General features: G+C 45.4%; 1 long non-coding RNA gene across 4 annotated transcripts in view; it reads right to left on the bottom strand.

Moving 5' to 3' along the window:
- Positions 1-13,779, bottom strand: part of LOC139828469 (uncharacterized) — a 49,525-nt gene that overhangs the window by 14,870 nt on the left and 20,876 nt on the right. For 3 of the 4 annotated variants that reach the window (XR_011740139.1, XR_011740138.1, XR_011740141.1), the window contains one exon: positions 9,627-10,191. This is a non-coding gene — a long non-coding RNA (uncharacterized lncRNA). Of the gene's footprint in view, positions 1-9,626; positions 10,192-10,620; positions 10,970-13,779 lie in introns of those variants that run through there. The other variant, XR_011740140.1, reaches the window with a different exon arrangement.

Here is a 13,779-nt window from a genome sequence, read left to right as displayed (position 1 = left end):
CTCTTGCTAGACAAAATGATTGAAACCTGAGAAGAAATATGTAGAGAGATGTAGGAGAAGAATCAAATGCAGTAATTGGGCTGTAGTGCAAAGCAAAATGGACAGGCTTCAACATGCCTCCTACACTGGGAAACACTCCGGCAAGCACAGGGTGGCCTGTTCTGAGAACTGCCAATAAATATATTCCATGAATCTACACAAACTAGAAGATGACTAACTGGCAGACGCAACTACAGTTTTCTAGAATTCGCAGTTTATGGAGGTAACTCCTGTTTAGAGATGTTATTCCTACAGTTCATTCTTTTCTCTTCTAGGAAAGCCCCTGGTTTTGCACTGATGTCCTTCCAGTTCTTCACACACCCGCTCCCTGGGATGCAGGTGACCCCGTCTGCTCAGACTGGTCCTTCCTGGGCCACAGGAGCGACCTGAGACACTCACCCTAATTGGGGAACCAGTCTGACCCACCGCAGAGCGCTTGAGATAAGGCACCGAGACCTCGTTCACTCAGTTCTTATACTGCACAGCACTGCAGCTTGTTCGTCTTCGGCAGAGACTACGATGAGGGCCAAAAACTGAGCAAGCAGCTAAAATCAAAATAAATTTTTTGCAGACTTTTTTGTTTTTTTGGAAAGGTAACTGACCTTGATCATATTTGTCTAAGAGGTGCCTCTTCAGCCGCTCTGAACCTGGGGTCCTGGCCTTATAGACAGGCTGCAGTGTGCAGGCCAGTGGCATTTAAAGTGAAATTAAAAGATCGTTAAAATGATCTTTCGTAAGATAATTTTTTTCAATACGTAAGAATAATGTAGATGTTTCTGAAGTTATTACATAGGAGAAGCGCTGAAAAAAATCTATTGCATTATATTTATGGAGGTAGAAGAGGAACATTCACGCACACCTTTCTTCCTCGCCGAGAAGAAGGAAAAGAGAGGAAACGTTCTCCTCAGGCAGCAGGATCTGGAGTCCAAAGCAGCTTCCATCCAAATCAGTGACCACAGACCAGCAGAGGGGAGGTCAAGCAGACTTCAGGTTACTCTTAGTATCAATGTACAAAGTGATAGTGCTGCATAAACGAGGCTGGTAAGTTACCAATTTTACTGCGTGTGACAAAGGGAAGGGACACAGGTTTGGTATTTCCCAGTACAGGAGCTCTCGCTTCCACGCTCTCCAGACCTACAAAATGAAGACACATTAAGACAGGCGAGTGCGTATTCTGAACAAACTCGTGTTCCCCTGATTTAGCGTCTACATTTTGTCTCTTAAGCTGTAGCAAAGAGCCACGACGCTTGGGTACATAAGCCAGTTACAAACTTCCATCTGACTCAGACACAGTATTCTGTCTGGAAACGGCCTCCAAATGGAACCTCACTTCATGTCATCTTTCCCAGTTCAGTGTCTAAACCAGGTTTTGTTCAGCCCTTCAACCTGTACACACGTGTGTAATTTCAATTCCAGTGACACAGCTGAGCACGGACGTCTCTGCAACAGATTCTGCTGCTGTTTCTGGGTGGGAGCAGAATAGTTTAAACAAAGTGTTTTGAATGAAAAAAAAAATATATATTAAACAGTTGTATTAAGTATTTTCACTTTTTCATATTGTTTAACAAAATTCTGTTCTTCAGCCTACTGGGATTTTTCTATTTTTCTTCCCTTCCTAGTTGTAGCAACAAAATGAAACAAAGTGGAGGAGATTACAATGTGTTTGTTTTCAATGTCTGAGGGCCTGGAATGGACTGAGCTCTTCAAAGTTCCATTAGTTCCCCCAACAATCTGTAAACACACATGCTTATTTATGCGTTATTTATACATTACCAACATGTTGTTTTCCTCTCCCACACAATCATTTCCTCACCAATTATTGCCAACAGGTTTAACATTTCTGTTCCCCTGCCCTACGCCATATATCTCCTTCCTTGCAATCTATCCATTCCAGGGTCTCTCAGGAACCCAGGACTGCCTCAAGAATATTCCAGAGCTTATGGGAACACACTACAGGACCTTTTTGCATGTACCACAATGAACTAAGCCACCAAATCCACTTATGTGCCGCTGAAAAATCTTTAAACAGAACACACGGTCCAGGTCTATGTGATCATAAAGAGCACACAGGAGATGAACAGGCAGTTCATTTGCCATTTCTCAGAGACTGTGTTCCAAGCCAAGGATTTCTTATACGCTGCTGTTGAAGTAATGGAAAGACCACATAAGCTAGAGAGGAAAATTCCTGCTACAATGTGCCTCTCCCTGCATCTGCCTCAGGCTTTTAAAACTCATTTCCATAGTAATTTCCTTCTCAACTTGACATTGCTTTGCTCCACATTCAATGAATACCTCCCCTGTTTGGTGAAATTCCTGCTAGGATCCAAGATGTGAGTGCTCCTTACAGTTTGCATTGAAATTACCTTCCTATGCCTTCTTCAGGATACATAGTTTTACATTCCAGAGTACTGGTCAACACCTTAAAGAAAAACAAAAGTGCTGAAGCAAAACGCCGCTTCCTGGAATACAGCATGAATTCTCAATTAGGTTATAACTCAACCTGTGCCCGCGCACATGGAGAGAGCAAACGAGGAGCTTCGCTTGAGCCGTGCCAGAGTCCAATCTCAACTGCTGCCCATGAGCACAGTAGGTGTTTAGGGACTAGAAACATCCAAAATCTTCAAAGAAAATACCATATCTGGGGCTGTGTGACTGTGCTGAGACGATGCAGAAAACGGAAGTTAAGTTTATGGTGCTTTTGTCTTCAAGTCTGTTTCTCAAAACTATAGGATTATTTTGCTAAGTAGTGTTGTGATGCCTGGACTATTCACTAAGACTTGAACAACATGCCTGCTTACAAATAATATACTGAAAACAGTTATAGAAACTTCACAGAAGAAGAATGCCTTGCATCAGTGTACGCATTAAAGTGTCACCTTCTCGAGGATCTCAGTCTATTACACTGAAGTCAGTGCTGTCAACCCCTCTCTTGAGATGAAACACAATTCCTTGGCTAAATGGTACACAAAGCGCAAAGAAAAAGTGGAAACAAAACTAAACAACAACAACAACAACAAAAAACCAACCAACCAACCAACCAACACACATTATCTGCTTAAGCGCTCTAGCTAGAAAGAAAGAACAGAAAAAGTTAAAACTGGTTCCCTGTCTTTCCGTATGGTCTCTCCCCCTTTGTGCCTGCTGTATTCATTTGATTCCTGGAGGAGCTGACTCAGGTCACTAAACCAGCAGAAAAACACCTCAGCCAAAAAACAAACACATCAATGGAACTCAGACTCAAAAAAATTCTTCTATGAAAGATCATTTTTATCAGAAACTCGCTTTTGGACTAAGCACAACTTCTTGAAAGTGCCTGCTTTCTCATAGAATGGTCTCAGGGGTCATAATTTAAGCATGACGCAGAAAATGTGTGGAACTGAGGCAAACCAGTGATCCGTGTGGACCAGGATGGTGTCTCTGACGGTGGATGGCACTGGGCACTTCACAGGAAGGGACCAAAAGCGAACAGATGAGGAAATTACGAGTGCCTAGTTAGTGGACTGCCTGTCCCCAAGGGAAAAGCCCTTCTTCAAAACCACTCTACTTAGAGATTGGCTTCTGAGCTTAAGGTCCCAGAATTAAAATATGTAACAATTAAGTATACGTGCTTTTTTTGGAACAGAGTTTGTAACTCCGCAAGTAGGTAATGCTTTGAAAGTCAGGGGAAATGAAAAAGTGCATACTACTGTTCCTTCAGAGCTGCAAACAGCAGCAAAATGCTGGAAAGGCCTTGTCGGGGTACGTGCGATTTCAGCCCTGGGGCTGATCCAGGCACCTGGGATAACGACACTGGAAACACAGCGAGTGGTGTGACCAGAAACACGGCGAGGAAAAAGCAGGTCCAGCCCCACCCCGCGCCGCGGAGACGAGCGGGGCTGTGCTGGGACATCGGCACGCTGGAACCGCGCTGTGGCAAAGGTTATGTTCTTGTTAGAACACGATCGAGGCCCCAGCCACGCTGCATATTTTAATCATGCTGTAATTGCAGCAGGGGACAGCAGCAGGAGAACCAGGTCCTAAGATGCAGACACATCTGAGGTGGAGTCAGAGAGAGCAAGAGAATATCCAGGAGTAGAAAAGACAGCAGAACTCAAGTGCCTTAGGGGGAGAGACTCATGCCTGCCAGAAAGTCAGAATAAAACGAGGCTTGGATAGAAATTCTGTGATAGATTTGTCAGTGCAGCAGTTTGACAAGTTTACTTGCAGGTATAAATTCATTAAAATTTGTTCTGGTTAAAAAAAATATAAAATAAAAATCAACCAAACAATATGCCTTGCAATAGAAGCAAAAGAAGGATGCTCTGTAATAAGCACAGAGTCTGTATCAGAGGTTTTTTGACTGTCCTTATTACAATATTCCTCTGGAGAAAACCGCGTTTCAATAGCTGGCGATTCCCTTAAGGATACTGGACCAACCTTTTTATCTGGTCTCTGCCCCATGGGCTGTTCCCAGCACACCGTGGTGCCACTCCTCCCCAGGAAGCTGTTTCTACAGAAAACAGGGCTGCAGAAGGGAGTCCCAGCAAATAACACAGCTCTGCTTTAAAAGAAAAAGGACATTAAAAAAAAAAAAAAAAGACCAAAAACAAACAGAAAAAGGATGCCAAGATAGGAATTTGTATGGTGCCTGCTCACAAGGCACCCCTTTGGAATCAGGGGGAATTCTTCGGATGTTGGCTCAGGCCAAGTGTGCTGACTTTCATGGTGCTGAGGGTTCGATAAGTATCTTTAGTCATTGTCATCTCTGTTAACCCAGTACTTATTCATTAACTGCTCTTCTTTATTTATGTATTTATCCTCACTCTAATAGCCAAAGGTTCCATTATTTATCAGGTTGAGATAAAAACCAGATCTCAGGGTTCAATAAGAATGATAAATAGAGCTAACACCCGACTGCACTGCAGCCTTGAGAATTATCTCCAAGTTTCAAAATATACAACACATCACTCAAGAGGGAGTAGCAGCATCTGATTTGCCTTCCTGCAGCTTTTCATGGAGTAGCCATGCCACATAGCTACACAAAGAAATACATCCACGTAGCAACATGGGTGGGTTCTTTTATGTTACATGTGCAAAAGTGCATATATAGGATGCAGGGTGGCAGAGGATGTCAGCAGGAACTGAAGCAGAACTCTGATCCAGCAGCACCTGCTCACTGAGGAAGCTCCTAAGCAGGAGAACACTCCAACGTGAAGCTCTCTTCTCACATACAACGTCCTTTCTGCTCTTTCCCTACAAGTCCATTATTGACCACTGACTGAGACTGAATACCAGACCAAACATGCCTCTTGGTCAACCCAATACGGCCATTCTCATGGTGGGAAGAGATATTTATCTGGATTTTAAAAGAATATGGGGAAAAAAAAAGCTCTTCATTCTTCTTCATTCTACTGAGCTTTCTTTGAACAAGACTACAAAGCAAGAAGTAAAGATGAGAGATAATTCAGAGCACTTGACACCTTGGGTTCATACTTTACAGCAGATACCAGCAACATGACAATTTCAGAAGAGTCACCTGGGGTTTACAGTACCCTAAGAAACATCTGAAATGCAGTGAAACCCCAAAAGAACTCCTGGTTGTGCCCTGGCTTGTCCAGTTGCAGACTCGGCTGCAGAGCAGCCCTTGCAAAGGCATTGTTGCTCCAGAGGAGCAAGCGACACACAGAACACCTCATATGGAGTCCGTCTGTCTGTCCTGACCAGCGTCCAGGCAGAGGCAGCTTTGTGCTCTGCATCTGAAGGCATTTCAGAGACACTCTCTCAAACTGCTCACCTCCAAAGGTGTGTCAGAGCTCCTTCCTCAGCTGCCCATGTCAAAGCAGGGTAGAGTCTCTCCCCATATTGGACAAACTTAAAAAAAAAAAAAAACCACCCTATCAGATAAACCACACCAAATTTCAGACTGCTTAGCTGAAGCTTGTTTGAAGGAGCCAGGTCTGTTTAGCAAGTAAAAACTGGGCTGGATATCTTGCAGCAACACCCTTTCTTGAAGCAATCAGCCACTTCCAGACCTTTCACCCATTCCTGCCCAGCACGGGAGGGCAGCAGCACCTGGGAGAACCCAAAACCAAAAGCAGAATGAGTCAAAACTATGAGCTATCGTGCTACATACCAGCATCCCATTGCAACGCTGGGTAGGAAGCAAAAACACAATGACTTAAACTGAGGGGCAGGGGGGGAAAAAGAAACGCAAAGGCAGCGGGAGAGCTGCAGCTGTGGGCAGAGCGGTGGCTCTATCTCACCCACCGAGGCGCGGCTCCTGCGGCCAGCACGCCCCGACACGCCGTGCACATCCACATCTCTTATCAGATCCCAACGCGGCCGGCTTGCTGGGACCCGCAGTCTCCAGGGGCCGTATCTCTCTATAAAAAGACAAGAGGGCCATGGGGCACATCCCAGAACGCTGCGGATGGCGCGCGGTCCTCCCACGGTTAGTCTGCAACGTCACACGCTGCCAGGAGGAAAATCAGATTTGGAATCTTGGCTGCCAGGGCAGCAAAGACTGAAAGTGTTACCAAGATATATTTCTCAGCTTAGAAATGCAGAGAAAGAAAACATCTGAGACAGGCAGGTCCTCCAGCAGGTACATCGCACTGGCTCTTTCCCCCCTACCCCACATACTAACAAAGCAACAGCCATGTCTCTCTTTGCAATCAGCACTGACATAGTACCAAAAACAAAGGGTGGGGAAATACCTTTGCTCCTCAAAAACCAAAATAAGTTGTTAACAGCCATCTGGTCATCTCCTCATTTCACAACAAGGGAAGGGAAGGGAAGGGAAGGGAAGGGAAGGGAAGGGAAGGGAAGGGAAGGGAAGGGAAGGGAAGGGAAGGGAAGGGAAGGGAAGGGAAGGGAAGGGAAGGGAAGGGAAGGGAAGGGAAGGGAAGGGAAGGGAAGGGAAGGGAAGGGAAGGGAAGGGAAGGGAAGGGAAGGGAAGGGAAGGGAAGGGAAGGGAAGAGAAGGGAAGGGAAGAGAAGGGAAGGGAAGGGAAGGGAAGGGAAGGGAAGGGAAGGGAAGGGAAGGGAAGGGAAGGGAAGGGAAGGGAAGGGAAGGGAAGGGAAGGGAAGGGAAGGGAAGGGAAGGGAAGGCAAGGCAAGGCAAGGCAAGGCAAGGCAAGGCAAGGCAAGGCAAGGCAAGGCAAGGCAAGGCAAGGCAAGGCAAGGCAAGGCAAGGCAAGGCAAAAAATAATAAAAAGGCAGTAAAACCAAATGGATTAGAACTGATTGTATACCCTAGACATACATGTCTTTATAAATCCCGTTATTCCCGTGAGTACAGAAGGAGTACGACAACCCAGCCATGGGTTTTTCCCCTGTCCCAGTGCCCAAGGGAGGGAGCTCAGAACCCAAACGCACCAGACTGATGGATCAGGCTGCACCTTGCACAGCTGAGCCCATAAGCAGGCACATCTCACAGTTCACATGCAGGGCTTGGTAGCTCTGGGAAGGAAAGCGAGTGACACGCTGAGGAACAAACAACAGAAAAAATATCAGTGCTAGAATCAAACCCCAAAGATTTTCCAGAAGAAAATTACAGGCAGTAAAGTGACCACATTCAGCACGTCAGGCAGGTGTTTCGTTACGTGCCTATAAAATACAGGCTCTTGTCAATCGGCAGATTTGGATTCCAAGCCAGGCTCACCATTAAAAGCAACAATCAGTATCCACCACCCCAGGAACTGCTCAAATGCCAGAGAGGGTAAAGAAATACACCTCCCCTCAGGAAGGTGAGAGAAGTGGCAGAAGGGCATGGAAAATCCAAGTAAAAGATCCTGGTTTGTAGATGACTTTTTATTTACATGTATATATTCAGGAGTTGCACTCCTGTACATCATAGATGAAAATCCCCTGTGCACGAGCTCTGGAACTGAGCAACCGAACCATGATGTGGACCTGCATTCTGGTGGTCCTGGCTGGATAATACGAAAACCCAGCGCTAAGAGAAAACAACCAGTACATTTGGGTCTCTGGAGCTTGAAGAAGAGGAGACTGAGGGGTGACCTCATGGTTATCAATATGGAAAGGGGGTGGAGCCAGGGTCTTCTTGGTGACCACCAGTGATAGGACAAGGGGCAATGGGTTCAAACTGGAACACAGGAGGTTCCACTTAAACATGAGAAGAGACTTCTTCCCGGTGAGGGTGGCAGAGCCTGGCCCAGGCTGCCCAGGGAGGTTGTGGAGTCTCCTTCTCTGCAGACATTCAAACCCACCTGGACACCTTCCTGTGTAACCTCAGCTGGGTGTTCCTGCTCCATGGGGGGATTGCACTGGATGAGCTTTCCAGGTCCCTTCCAACCCCTGGCATTCTGGGATTCTGTGATTTGAAAATACCTATCAAACCACATTGACTTTCAAGCTACAGATCATCCAACCCTTTTCAACCTCATCATTCTCTGAATTACCAGATGACAATGTGAACAATTATATTAAGTCCCTCTAAGAATGTGAGAATCTTCTCTAAAAAAAGTTCTAACACTGCTTGGTTTTGTGTTTTCAAGAGTACTATAACAGAACTTCACTAGGTGGCCTCATCCTAGTTCCTGATGAAGTAGTTCGTCTGTCATTATTGGAGCCTGTCCGTAACTCAGATGTCCTGTTCTGTTCAGCTTCAATCCAGATTTGCAAACAATGCAAAGATTAATTTTGGGTTGATATAGGCAGCTCTCAAATTTTGGGCAGTATTGAAAAACTGCAGAACAGGACCCAGTCAACATTATTCACACCAAGTGAGAACCCTTCCTGCTCGGACACTTCTGCTCACATCTGCCTGGCAAGCTTACCTGTCCCCAACAGCACAGGCACAGAGGGGCTGGGGACAATGTGTGCTAATGAGTGTCACAGCTGCCTTGGAATTTGCCATCTGGAAACCAAGTTCTCCTGTCCCTTGCACAGAGTCGAAAAAGAAAAAAGCAGCTAGTTGCCAGCAAAAATAATGTTTGCTCAAACTGTGCATTTTTCAGACTTGATCTGGTACCTGAACATCACCCGTGACTTTCATTTTGCTCGCATCAGTCACAGTAGCAAAGGTCCCAAAGGTCATATTATGCCTCCAGTTACACATGTACAGGTCCACAGACTTCATATCCCCCCCCAGATAACACAGGGAAAACTCAGTGGGGAAATGGCAGAGTGTAACAAGCTTTTCTCTGTTACCTTCTTGGGCAATGTGCAAAGCTGGCAGAGGGAGCACCTATTTTAGCCAAGTTTCTTACAAGATCATTTACTAATTCTGCTATGACTCAAGCAAAATTCTACAGGCAGCGGCAGCCCACGTTTCCACAACTCACACATGATGTCTGTACATTCTTCTGTATTGTCTGGGAACTGATGCATGTGTAGGATCAGCTTTGCTTGCAAAGAGTAACTGCACAACTCTAGCACTTGATACAAGCCACGAACCAGCAGCTAATCACAGGGTGCTTTTTGGGATGCAACAAGGCTCCTTTAAAGCAAAGGAATTCAGAGTGAAAACCCAAAGTATGAGAAAGCATCTCAGCCCACTCCTGTAGCAGAGATGAAGTCAAGCACATGACAGGGAAACACACTGATAAACCCAACCAAGCCCAGACCTTTTGAAGCTCCGCTTACCTCTGCACCTGCTCCTCTTTGAAATGCGCTTCTCTTCAGCAACATTTGCCCAGCCAACGCTCACTTCTGAGTGGGATGGAGCTTGTTTAGCTGTTCTGGCCATCTCTGGAGAACGAGTTCTCTTCCCAATGCACGTGTTCACAGTCCATTTGCACCACACTGCTGGCCATATCCATGTCTAACACCCAGACATCCTGGGATGCCCCCGCACACCTCAGTCACACACACCTGCCGTTCCGAAGCTCTTTCTTCACCCAAGCAGCTTGTTCCCGCACACAAGGGCCCACTCTGTGCCGTCCGGCTCCTCCTTCACCTGCGCTTCAGAGGAGACTCCAAGCACAGCGGGTTCTCTCACCGTCTGTGTATCACCATTCCTGTCCTGTACCCTGTGCTGGGATGTTCCCCCAGCCCAGTTGACCCTGTTGTGTGTTTTTTGGCAGATCTCAGCCCCGTGGGACCGTGGTCAGCTCGTCGGTTCAGCATGGACAGCGAGTCCTCAGCACGGGGCTTCCCGTGCTCCGTTCTGCAGCCGGAATCACTCAGTTCCTGCAGGATTCAAAGACACCTGTGAAAGCAAAAAATGTTTCCACTAGTGACAAACTCCTTAAAAATGAAAGAGCCACATGTTAGAAGATAAGGAGAGCAGACAGAGAACACTTTCTGCCCTCAGACACTGCATCCCTTAACTTTTCGGGATGACACCCATCCCTGAGATCATGCCTTCAATAACATTCTTAGAGTTCAGTGATTTTATATAAGGTAGAAAGGAATCAAATCTTTACGTTGTGCTACATCAAAAACAGTGATGTTGACTATTAACATTCATATCAATATTGCAAGTGAGGGGAAAAAATACAATATCCTAATGCATTTGTCAAGGAGAACCAGACCAAGCTGGAGTTAGCGGTTTAACACAACTGGCGTGCGGGTTAGTCAGCCTGAGCAAAGATGTTCCTCCAAGCTGGAATAAGAAAGCCTTTCCAATTTTACTCACAGTTAAGTATCCAGGAACAGACTCTACTGAAGAACTGCGGAGGGTTGTGGGGTTATTTTCCACTCTAGCGAAGAGATTCACACGGGATTTAGGAAGGTTTTTTTGAAAAACAAGTAAGAGTCATCAGGTCACAGACACCACGTTGCCCTCTCACTGCAAAAATGTAAATGCTCTAAAAGAATAACAAGAATTTCCTCGTTGTACCACATATAAGACAAAGCCTTTATATTAATTGTTATAGCACAATCAGTTGCAGGGCCCTTTAGTATTTTAGAGCAAAAGTACATGAAATTTTTAGCAGCCATCTCTGGAGCGAAATTTCAAGGTGACTAGCACAGTTCTTTAAACAGATAAAAACAGGGTTATAATTAGAACAGCCTTCTTCTGTGATCATTTTGCATTTCCTATTCATGTTAGCAGATTGCAGAAAAGGTATAGATACTTGAAAAGCCACAAAACTGTAGTTGATGTTCTTTTAATTCTGCGTTATAAAGAAACAACCCACATCATCCTGTTCCTCCGTGGAAGTCCGAATGGCTTTGGGGAGCAATTCTTCAGTCAGGAGCTAAAACCACACACCAAGTTCACAAGCAATCCCTGAGTTACACAACAGCACTTGAAGGTGATCACCCAAGATGCAGCAAATGAGGCTGTGCAAGAATCTGAGAAGCCAGCAGGTCTCGGAGGAAAGGGGGAAGCCCTGGCCTGGGGAATGTCACATGAAAATGGGCCATCTGGGGTTTTGAGTCATTTCTGCAGGAGTATGTGATGTGCAGGATTTGATTTGAACTCCGGTGTGCACTGTGCTTTGGGTTTGGGATTTTCCGTTGGTTGGTTTGGGGTTGGTTTGTTTGTTAAACAATAATGCTATTAAAACTCACTCTATAAGCAGAGATACAGAGAAAACTATATAGATCCTGATTAAGATGCTCTCAATTTCATTGCAGGAGACTCTGAATTACCTTTTGAAACCGGGGCCAATCTTCACAAATATTCACATGAAACCTCTTTGACTGAAGAAACAAGTAATAAAGTACCAGCACGTCCTATAACATTCGGTGTGAAGTAATACACAAAGCATTTATGAGAAAACATAAGCACATCTTGCATTAAGTGGGTGGGTAATTAGCAGACCTGGAGAAGGGTTTGCAAGCCCACAGTTGATCTATTTTCCCTGCTCCCGGTAAGTCTAATAAGAGGAACAGCTTCTCCCTACAACTTTTCCCCTGCAGAAACTCAGACCTATTTTGTTTCTAGAACACTCTGGTCATTCCCCCCACATCCAGCCCCTGGTGGTTTGCACAGATATCCAGATTAAGCCCTACCTTGTCACCTCCAGGAGAAAATGGAGATTTTCAGTGAACTTGCAATAATAGACAGTCCTGAAAACACGGGATGCAACAACCACTTGCTATCATCTGAGGAAGCAGGGTTTTTTCTAATAAAACTTGTGGATCAGCATCTAGTCACATTAAACAGAAGGAGAAATGAAGGACAGTGGGCAGGAAAACAGAGGTTAAAACAGGAATGTTCACACTGGAAGGTGTGCGTGATCTTACACAGGGGTTAGAAGACGGAAACTAGTCTAATTTACCGGGGAGGATAAAAAAGCGGACAGAGCATCAATAGTCTCTATTTAGGCTACTTCCTTGCCTTGGGCTTGCTTTACACACTTGCAATTTAAAAAAAAATATATAATGAACCTTTAGAAATCAAACATTCAAAAGACCTCGGTTTTGCTGCAAACCTTCTGATCCATCAGCCATTCTCATGTGGAGCAGAGCACAGAGTTCTCAGGCTGGGAGGGAATCTTGCTGCTCTCCCTGTTGTGCTGTGCCCTTCCCCAAGGCCTCACTTGGCCTCACCATTTACTAATTAAAGCCCATTTAGTAACAGTGAGAAGATTATTCCTGTGGGTCACTGTTCAGTTGAGATCCTCTGTAAAGTGTTACCGGCAAGAGCACAAGCTGGGCTATCAGGATCGACGTTGTATACACATTTGGTGTATGAAAGAGATGCAAAAACAAAGCCTCACATCCAAGTTGGCAAAAAACCACCTCAAACTCAGGAGCAAAGCATGAAAAAGAAAGAGTTTTAAGCAAAGTAACTCACAAAAGTAGTTATTTCTGTCCCCACACAGTTCCACCCACTTCAATTATCATACTCCAAACTGCAGAACTTTCTAACAAAGCAAATCATGGAGCAACAGCAGAAGGGAGGGGGGCTTGTTTATTTCTGCATATATTTTTTGTTGCAGCAGGTCCCTTTGGTCAGGTCACCGCGTTCCTTAAACCAGACGGGATTCGGAGAGCTCACTTTCCCAAACAGAGAATGCCATGGGTATTTGTTTGGAGTGTGAGGCAGATTTGCTTTGGCCACATTTCCACCTTTCTTTAATGTTTGCAGGAAAAAGCTACTTGAGTGCACAATATCAGCGATCAAAGGGAATTGCAGACACGTATTTGCACCAAGAGTTTGTGTACGCAGCCACCACCACACACATCAGTTCACTGGCCAAACCAGAACAAAGCTACATCCTGTATTTCTGTCTTTCTCACAGATATAATGATTCCCAAGGGCACGTGAGATTTTGATTAATTTTCACACATACGGAGAAATCGTTGCCCTTCTGCACCCGAAAGGTGGGATGGTTTCAGTGCCAGGTAAATCATTTGGCTTGAGCAGTGGGCAAGAGCAGGCAGTATATGGAGCAGGCATCCTGTAAATCAGCGACACAAGCTGGAATCCTCAGCGCCGCTCACTGCAAATGGATCTGCTGGATTACGGGTCATTAGTTCGTCTGCCTTTAACAAGTACAACCAAATGGGAATGTTATTAAACATTTATCTTCAGCGGCAGATTTACTGGGGGAGATAAGGAGATTGTCAGCCGCTCCATTAGCACTGCCTATTTCAGCTCGCATGCCTGTCATGAGCACCTTTCATTCATAAAATATCTCAGGAACCCCAAGCATCCTGCAGATATACTGCTGCCAGGGCACCCTGGCACCCTCCAGCCCTTCCCAATACACATCATTGATAACCTCTGGTGCTTTCCTGCTCCAAAGCAGTCTCTCTCCTTTCCCTCTGGGCTCAGTTTGGATTCTCAGCAACCTGGGCCCATGTGCCACACAAAATAAGGAATTAATGAAGCAGGAGA

The sequence above is a fragment of the Patagioenas fasciata genome, chromosome 7 (genome assembly GCF_037038585.1).
Source record: "Patagioenas fasciata isolate bPatFas1 chromosome 7, bPatFas1.hap1, whole genome shotgun sequence".
In the NCBI taxonomy this organism is placed as follows: Eukaryota; Metazoa; Chordata; class Aves; order Columbiformes; family Columbidae; genus Patagioenas; species Patagioenas fasciata.
Note: the sequence above shows the minus strand (reverse complement) of the source record. Positions and strands in the feature narration are given on the sequence as shown.